Consider the following 8,669-nt stretch of genomic DNA (forward strand, 5'->3'; position numbering starts at 1 on the left):
AAGGGTTCAAGACACTAACTTGAAAAATCAGTGTTTTATAAACAGTTCAAAATATTAATCAGATGTATTTAACAAAATTATCATATAAATGATTAGAAACTAATAAGATTCTAATTGCCAAAGATAACCTTAAGTCACAATATTACAAATTAATGCTGCATAACAATTTTGTCATTAAGATTCAAAACAAATTTAATATTATTCACTATTATTATAAACCACAAACATTGCATAAGTCCATTACTATTATCAGCATCTTCTTGTTTATTTTCAACATTGGAGGTTGTTACTTTCCCCACAGGGTGTGAACTCCAATTTATGTCTCACCAATGCTTGAGTGATCTGCTTAGCTGCTTTCTAAAAAAATGTTTTCATTTAATTATAGATAAAGGTAGAATAATAACTTAAAAGTTTAGTGTTTTACAAGCAGATAACAATTTAAATTGATAATGTTGGTATAAACTATCATTAAAACATATGGTTTTTAGTAATTAGTAAATATCAGCTTAGATTAAATAATTAAATTGTCAAAATGCTAAATAGGTATCACTTTCTTAATCTAGTTGTGGATATTTCAAAACTCGAACTTGAGAATTGAGTGTTTTATAAACAGTTCAAAATATTAATCGGAGATATATTTGTCAAATATACCATATGATTGTATGTTTTATGGTTTTTATAAAGTATCAATTTTAAATAAATAATTGAAAGTTCAAAAAGCTAAATAAGTATCATTTTCTAAATTTAGTATTTAAAATTTCAATACACTAACATAAAAAATCAGTGTATTATAAACAGATTGAAAATATAAATTGCTAATGTTGGTCAAAAATATCATAACAACATATGTTTTTAAGTAAATATAAAGTATCAGCTTAGAATTAATAATTGAATGTTCAAAAATGCAAAAAAGTATAATTTTCTTAATCTAGTATTAAAGTGTTCAAGACACTAACTTGAAAAATCAGTGTTTTATAAACAGTTCAAAATATTAATTAGATGTATTTAACAAAATAATAATATAAATGATTAGAAACTAATAAGATTCTAATTGCCAAAGATAACCTTAAGTCACAATATTACAAGTTAATGCTGCATAACAATTTTGTCATTAAGATTCAAAACAAATTTAATATTATTCACTATTATTATAAACCACGAACATTGCATAAGTCCATTACTATTATCAGCATCTTCTTGTTTATTTTTAACATTGGAGGTTGTTACTTTCCCCACAGGGTATGAACTCCAATTTATGTCTCACCAATGCTTGAGTGATCAGCATAGCTATTTTCTAAAAAAATGTTTTCAATTAATTATAGATAAAGGTTGAATAATAACTTAAAAGTTTAGTGTTTTACAAGCAGCTAACTATATAAATTGATAGTGTTGGTATAACCTATCATAAAAACATATGGTTTTTAGTAATTAGGAAATATCAGCTTAGATTAAATAATTAAATGTTCAAAATGCTAAATAAATATCACTTTCTTAATCTAGTTGTGGAGATTTCAAAACTCGAACTTGAGAATTGAGTTTTAATATACAGTTCAAAATATTAATCGGATATATATTTGTCAAAATTACCATATGATTGTATGTTTTATGGTTTTTATAAAGTATCAATTATAAATAAATAATTGAAAGTTCAAAAGGATAAATAAGTATCATTTTCTAAATTTAGAAGTGAAGTTTTCAAAACACTAACATAAAAAATCAGTGTTTTATAAACAGAATGAAAATATAAATTGCTAATGTTGGTCAAAAATATCATAACAACATATGTTTTTAAGTAAATATAAAGTATCAGCTTAGAATTAATAATTGAATGTTCAAAAATGCAAAAAAGTATAATTTTCTTAATCTAGTATTAAAGGGTTCAAGACACTAACTTGAAAAATCAGTGTTTTATAAACAGTTCAAAATATTAATTAGATGTATTTAACAAAATAATAATATAAATGATTAGAAACTAATAAGATTCTAATTGCCAAAGATAACCTTAGAAATAAGATTACAAGCTAATGATGGTTACCAATTTTTTCATTAAGATTCAAAATAAATTTAATATTATTCACTATTATTATAAACCTCAATCATTGCATAAGTCCATTACTATTGTCGGCATCTTCTTGTTTATTTTCAACATTGGAGGTTGTTATTTTCCCCACAGTGTATGAACTCCAATTTATGTCTCACCAATCTTTGAGTGATCTGCATGGCTGCTTTCTAAAAAAACGTTTTCAATTAATTATAGATAAAGGTTGAATAATAACTTAAAAGTTTAGTGTTTTACAAGCAGATAACAATTTAAATTGATAATGTTGGTATAAACTATCATTAAAACATATGGTTTTTAGTAATTAGTAAATATCAGCTTAGATTAAATAATTAAATTGTCAAAATGCTAAATAGGTATCACTTTCTTAATCTAGTTGTGGAGATTTCAAAACTCGAACTTGAGAATTGAGTGCTTTATAAACAGTTCAAAATATTAATCGGAGATATATTTGTCAAATATACCATATGATTGTATGTTTTATGGTTTTTATAAAGTATCAATTTTAAATAAATAATTGAAAGTTCAAAAGGCTAAATAAGTATCATTTTCTAAATTTAGTATTTAAGTTTTCAATACACTAACATAAAAAATCAGTGTTTTATAAACAGATTGAAAATATAAATTGCTAATGTTGGTCAAAAATATCATAACAACATATGTTTTTAAGTAAATATAAAGTATCAGCTTAGAATTAATAATTGAATGTTCAAAAATGCAAAAAAGTATAATTTTCTTAATCTAGTATTAAAGTGTTCAAGACACTAACTTGAAAAATCAGTGTTTTATAAACAGTTCAAAATATTAATCAGATGTATTTAACAAAATTATCATATAAATGATTAGAAACTAATAAGATTCTAATTGCCAAAGATAACCTTAAGTCACAATATTACAAGTTAATGCTGCATAACAATTTTGTCATTAAGATTCAAAACAAATTTAATATTATTCACTATTATTATAAACCACGAACATTGCATAAGTCCATTACTATTATCAGCATTTTCTTGTTTATTTTTAACATTGGAGGTTATTACTTTCCCCACATGGTATGAAGTCCAATTTATGTCTCACCAATCCTTGAGTGATCTGCATGGCTGCTTTCTAAAAAAACGTTTTCAATTAATTATAGATAAAGGTTAATAATAACTTAAAAGTTTAGTGTTTTACAAGCAGCTAACTATATAAATTGATAGTGTTGGTATAACCTATCATTAAAACATATGGTTTTTAGTAATTAGGAAATATCAGCTTAGATTAAATAATTAAATTTTCAAAATGCTAAATAGATATCACTTTCTTAATCTAGTTGTGGAGATTTCAAAACTCGAACTTGAGAATTGAGTGTTTTATAAACAGTTCAAAATATTAATCGGAGATATATTTGTCAAATATACCATATGATTGTATGTTTTATGGTTTTTATAAAGTATCAATTTTAAATAAATAATTGAAAGTTCAAAAGGCTAAATAAGTATCATTTTTTAAATTTAGTAGTGAAGTTTTCAAAACACTAACATAAATATTCAGTGTTTTATAAACAGATTGAAAATATAAATTGTTAATGTTGGTCAAAAATATCATAACAACATATGTTTTTAAGTAAATATAAAGTATCAGCTTAGAATTAATAATTGAATGTTCAAAAATGCAAAAAAGTATAATTTTCTTAATCTAGTATTAAAGTGTTCAAGACACTAACTTGAAAAATCAGTGTTTTATAAACAGTTCAAAATATTAATTAGATGTATTTAACAAAATAATAATATAAATGATTAGAAACTAATAAGATTCTAATTGCCAAAGATAACCTTAAGTCACAATATTACAAGTTAATGCTGCATAACAATTTTGTCATTAAGATTCAAAACAAATTTAATATTATTCACTATTATTATAAACCACGAACATTGCATAAGTCCATTACTATTATCAGCATCTTCTTGTTTATTTTTAACATTGGAGGTTGTTACTTTCCCCACAGGGTATGAACTCCAATTTATGTCTCACCAATGCTTGAGTGATCAGCATAGCTGCTTTCTAAAAAATGTTTTCAATTAATTATAGATAAAGGTTGAATAATAACTTAAAAGTTTAGTGTTTTACAAGCAGATAACAATATAAATTGATAGTGTTGGTATAAACTATCATTAAAACATATGGTTTTTAGTAATTAGGAAATATCAGCTTAGATTAAATAATTAAATTGTCAAAATGCTAAATAGGTATTACTTTCTTAATCTAGTTGTGGAGATTTCAAAACTCGAACTTGAGAATTGAGTGCTTTATAAACAGTTCAAAATATTAATCGGATATATATTTGTCAAAATTACCATATGATTGTATGTTTTATGGTTTTTATAAAGTATCAATTATAAATAAATAATTGAAAGTTCAAAAGGATAAATAAGTATCATTTTCTAAATTTAGAAGTGAAGTTTTCAAAACACTAACATAAAAAATCAGTGTTTTATAAACAGAATGAAAATATAAATTGCTAATGTTGGTCAAAAATATCATAACAACATATGTTTTTAAGTAATTATGAAGTATCAGATTAGAATTAATAATTGAATGTTCAAAAATGCAAAAAAGTATAATTTTCTTAATCTAGTATTAAAGGGTTCAAGACACTAACTTGAAAAATCAGTGTTTTATAAACAGTTCAAAATATTAATCAGATGTATTTAACAAAATTATCATATAAATGATTAGAAACTAATAAGATTCCAATTGCCAAAGATAACCTTAAGTCACAATATTACAAGTTAATGCTGCATAACAATTTTGTCATTAAGATTCAAAACAAATTTAATATTATTCACTATTATTATAAACCACAAACATTGCATAAGTCCATTACTATTATCAGCATCTTCTTGTTTATTTTCAACATTGGAGGTTGTTACTTTCCCCACAGGGTGTGAACTCCAATTTATGTCTCACCAATGCTTGAGTGATCTGCATAGCTGCTTTCTAAAAAAATGTTTTCAATTAATTATAGATAAAGGTTGAATAATAACTTAAAAGTTTAGTGTTTTACAAGCAGATAACAATTTAAATTGATAATGTTGGTATAAACTATCATTAAAACATATGGTTTTTAGTAATTAGTAAATATCAGCTTAGATTAAATAATTAAATTGTCAAAATGCTAAATAGGTATCACTTTCTTAATCTAGTTGTGGAGATTTCAAAACTCGAACTTGAGAATTGAGTGTTTTATAAACAGTTCAAAATATTAATCGGAGATATATTTGTCAAATATACCATATGATTGTATGTTTTATGGTTTTTATAAAGTATCAATTTTAAATAAATAATTGAAAGTTCAAAAAGCTAAATAAGTATCATTTTCTAAATTTAGTATTTAAGTTTTCAATACACTAACATAAAAATCAGTGTTTTATAAACAGATTGAAAATATAAATTGCTAATGTTGGTCAAAAATATCATAACAACATATGTTTTAAGTAAATATAAAGTATCAGCTTAGAATTAATAATTGAATGTTCAAAAATGCAAAAAAGTATAATTTTCTTAATCTAGTATTAAAGTGTTCAAGACACTAACTTGAAAAATCAGTGTTTTATAAACAGTTCAAAATATTAATCAGATGTATTTAACAAAATAATCATATAAATGATTAGAAACTAATAAGATTCTAATTGCCAAAGATAACCTTAAGTCACAATATTACAAGTTAATGCTGCATAACAATTTTGTCATTAAGATTCAAAACAAATTTAATATTATTCACTATTATTATAAACCACAAACATTGCATAAGTCCATTACTATTATCAGCATCTTCTTGTTTATTTTCAACATTGGAGGTTGTTACTTTCCCCACAGGGTATGAACTCCAATTTATGTCTCACCAATGCTTGAGTGATCTGCATAGCTGCTTTCTAAAAAAAGTTTTCAATTAATTATAGATAAAGGTTGAATAATAACTTAAAAGTTTAGTGTTTTACAAGCAGATAACAATATAAATTGATAATGTTGGTATAAACTATCATTAAAACATATGGTTTTTAGTAATTAGGAAATATCAGCTTAGATTAAATAATTAAATTTTCAAAATGCTAAATAGATATCACTTTCTTAATCTAGTTGTGGAGATTTCAAAACACGAACTTGAGAATTGAGTGTTTTATAAACAGTTCAAAATATTAATCGGATATATATTTGTCAAAATTACCATATGATTGTATGTTTTATGGTTTTATAAAGTATCAATTTAAATAAATAATTGAAAGTTCAAAAGGCTAAATAAGTATCATTTTTAAATTTAGTAGTGAAGTTTTCAAAACACTAACATAAATATTCAGTGTTTATAAACAGATTGAAAATATAAATTGTAATGTTGGTAAAAAATATTATAACATTATTGTTTTTAGTAATTATGAAGTATCAGATTAGAATTAATAATTGAATGTTCAAAAATGCAAAAAAGTATAATTTTCTTAATCTAGTATTAAAGGGTTCAAGACACTAACTTGAAAAATCAGTGTTTATAAACAGTTCAAAATATTAATCAGATGTATTTAACAAAATAATCATATAAATGATTAGAAACTAATAAGATTCTAATTGCCAAAGATAACCTTAAGTCACAATATTACAAGTTAATGCTGCATAACAATTTTGTCATTAAGATTCAAAACAAATTTAATATTATTCACTATTATTATAAACCACGAACATTGCATAAGTCCATTACTATTATCAGCATCTTCTTGTTTATTTTCAACATTGGAGGTTGTTACTTTCCCCACAGGGTATGAACTCCAATTTATGTCTCACCAATGCTTGAGTGATCTGCATAGGCTGCTTTCTAAAAAAATGTTTTCAATTAATTATAGATAAAGGTTGAATAATAACTTAAAAGTTTAGTGTTTTACAAGCAGATAACAATATAAATTGATAGTGTTGGTATAAACTATCATTAAAACATATGGTTTTTAGTAATTAGGAAATATCAGCTTAGATTAAATAATTAAATGTCAAAATGCTAAATAAATATCACTTTCTTAATCTAGTTGTGGAGATTTCAAAACTCGAACTTGAGAATTGAGTGTTTATAAACAGTTCAAATATTAATCGGAGATATATTGTCAAATATACCATATGATTGTATGTTTTATGGTTTTTATAAAGTATCAATTATAAATAAATAATTGAAAGTTCAAAAAGATAAATAAGTATCATTTTCTAAATTTAGAATTAAGTTTTCAATACACTAACATAAAAAATCAGTGTTTTATAAACAGATTGAAAATATAATTGCTAATGTTGGTCAAAAATATCATAACAACATATGTTTTTAAGTAAATATAAAGTATCAGCTTAGAATTAATAATTGAATGTTCAAAAATGCAAAAAGTATAATTTTCTTAATCTAGTATTAAAGGGTTCAAGACACTAACTTGAAAAATCAGTGTTTTATAAACAGTTCAAAATATTAATTAGATGTATTAACAAAATAATAATATAAATGATTAGAAACTAATAAGATTCTAATTGCCAAAGATAACCTTAAGAAATAAGATTACAAGCTAATGCTGGTTACAATTTTTTCATTAAGATTCAAAATAAATTTAATATATTCACTATTATTATAAACCTAAATCATTGCATAAGTCCATTACTATTGGCGGCATCTTCTTGTTTATTTTCAACATTGGAGGTTGTTATTTCCCCACAGTGTATGAACTCCAATTTATGTCTCACCAATCCTTGAGTGATCTGCATGGCTGATTTCTAAAAAACGTTTTCAATTAATATAGATAAAGGTTGAATAATAACTTAAAAGTTTAGTGTTTTACAAGCAGATAACAATAAATTGATAATGTTGGTATAAACTATCATAAAAACATATGGTTTTTAGTAATTAGTAAATATCAGCTTAGATTAAATAATTAAATTGTCAAAATGCTAAATAGATATCACTTTCTTAATCTAGTTGTGGAGATTTCAAAACTCGAACTTGAGAATTGAGTGTTTTATAAACAGTTCAAAATATTAATCGGAGATATATTTGTCAAATATACCATATGATTGTATGTTTTATGGTTTTATAAAGTATCAATTTTAAATAAATAATTGAAAGTTCAAAAAGCTAAATAAGTATCATTTTCTAAATTTAGATTTAAGTTTTCAATACACTAACATAAAAAATCAGTGTTTTATAAACAGATTGAAATATAAATTGCTAATGTTGGTCAAAAATATCATAACAACATATGTTTTTAAGTAAATATAAAGTATCAGCTTAGAATTAATAATTGAATGTTCAAAAATGCAAAAAAGTATAATTTTCTTAATCTAGTATTAAAGTGGTTCAAGACACTAACTTGAAAAATCAGTGTTTTATAAACAGTTCAAAATATAATTAATGATGTATTTAACAAAATAATAATATAAATGATTAGAACTAATAAGATTCTAATTGCCAAAGATAACCTAATAAGTCACAATATTACAAGTTAATGCTGCATAACAATTTTGTCATTAAGATTCAAAACAAATTTAATATTATTCACTATTATTATAAACCACGAACATTGCATAAGTCCATTACTATTATCAGCATCTTCTTGTT

The 8,669-nt window shown here is 23.4% G+C and overlaps 1 long non-coding RNA gene across 1 annotated transcript; it reads right to left on the minus strand.

Moving 5' to 3' along the window:
* Positions 1-1,172: 1,172 nt before the first annotated feature.
* Positions 1,173-4,097, minus strand: LOC114253690. The gene is made up of 3 exons (XR_003625242.1): positions 3,972-4,097; positions 3,036-3,166; positions 1,173-1,294 (listed from the first exon to the last, which is right to left on the minus strand). It is a non-coding gene; the product is annotated as an uncharacterized LOC114253690 (long non-coding RNA).
* Positions 4,098-8,669: the final 4,572 nt, after the last annotated feature.

Source organism: Rhopalosiphum maidis, chromosome 3 (genome assembly GCF_003676215.2).
Source record: "Rhopalosiphum maidis isolate BTI-1 chromosome 3, ASM367621v3, whole genome shotgun sequence".
NCBI lineage: Eukaryota > Metazoa > Arthropoda > Insecta > Hemiptera > Aphididae > Rhopalosiphum > Rhopalosiphum maidis.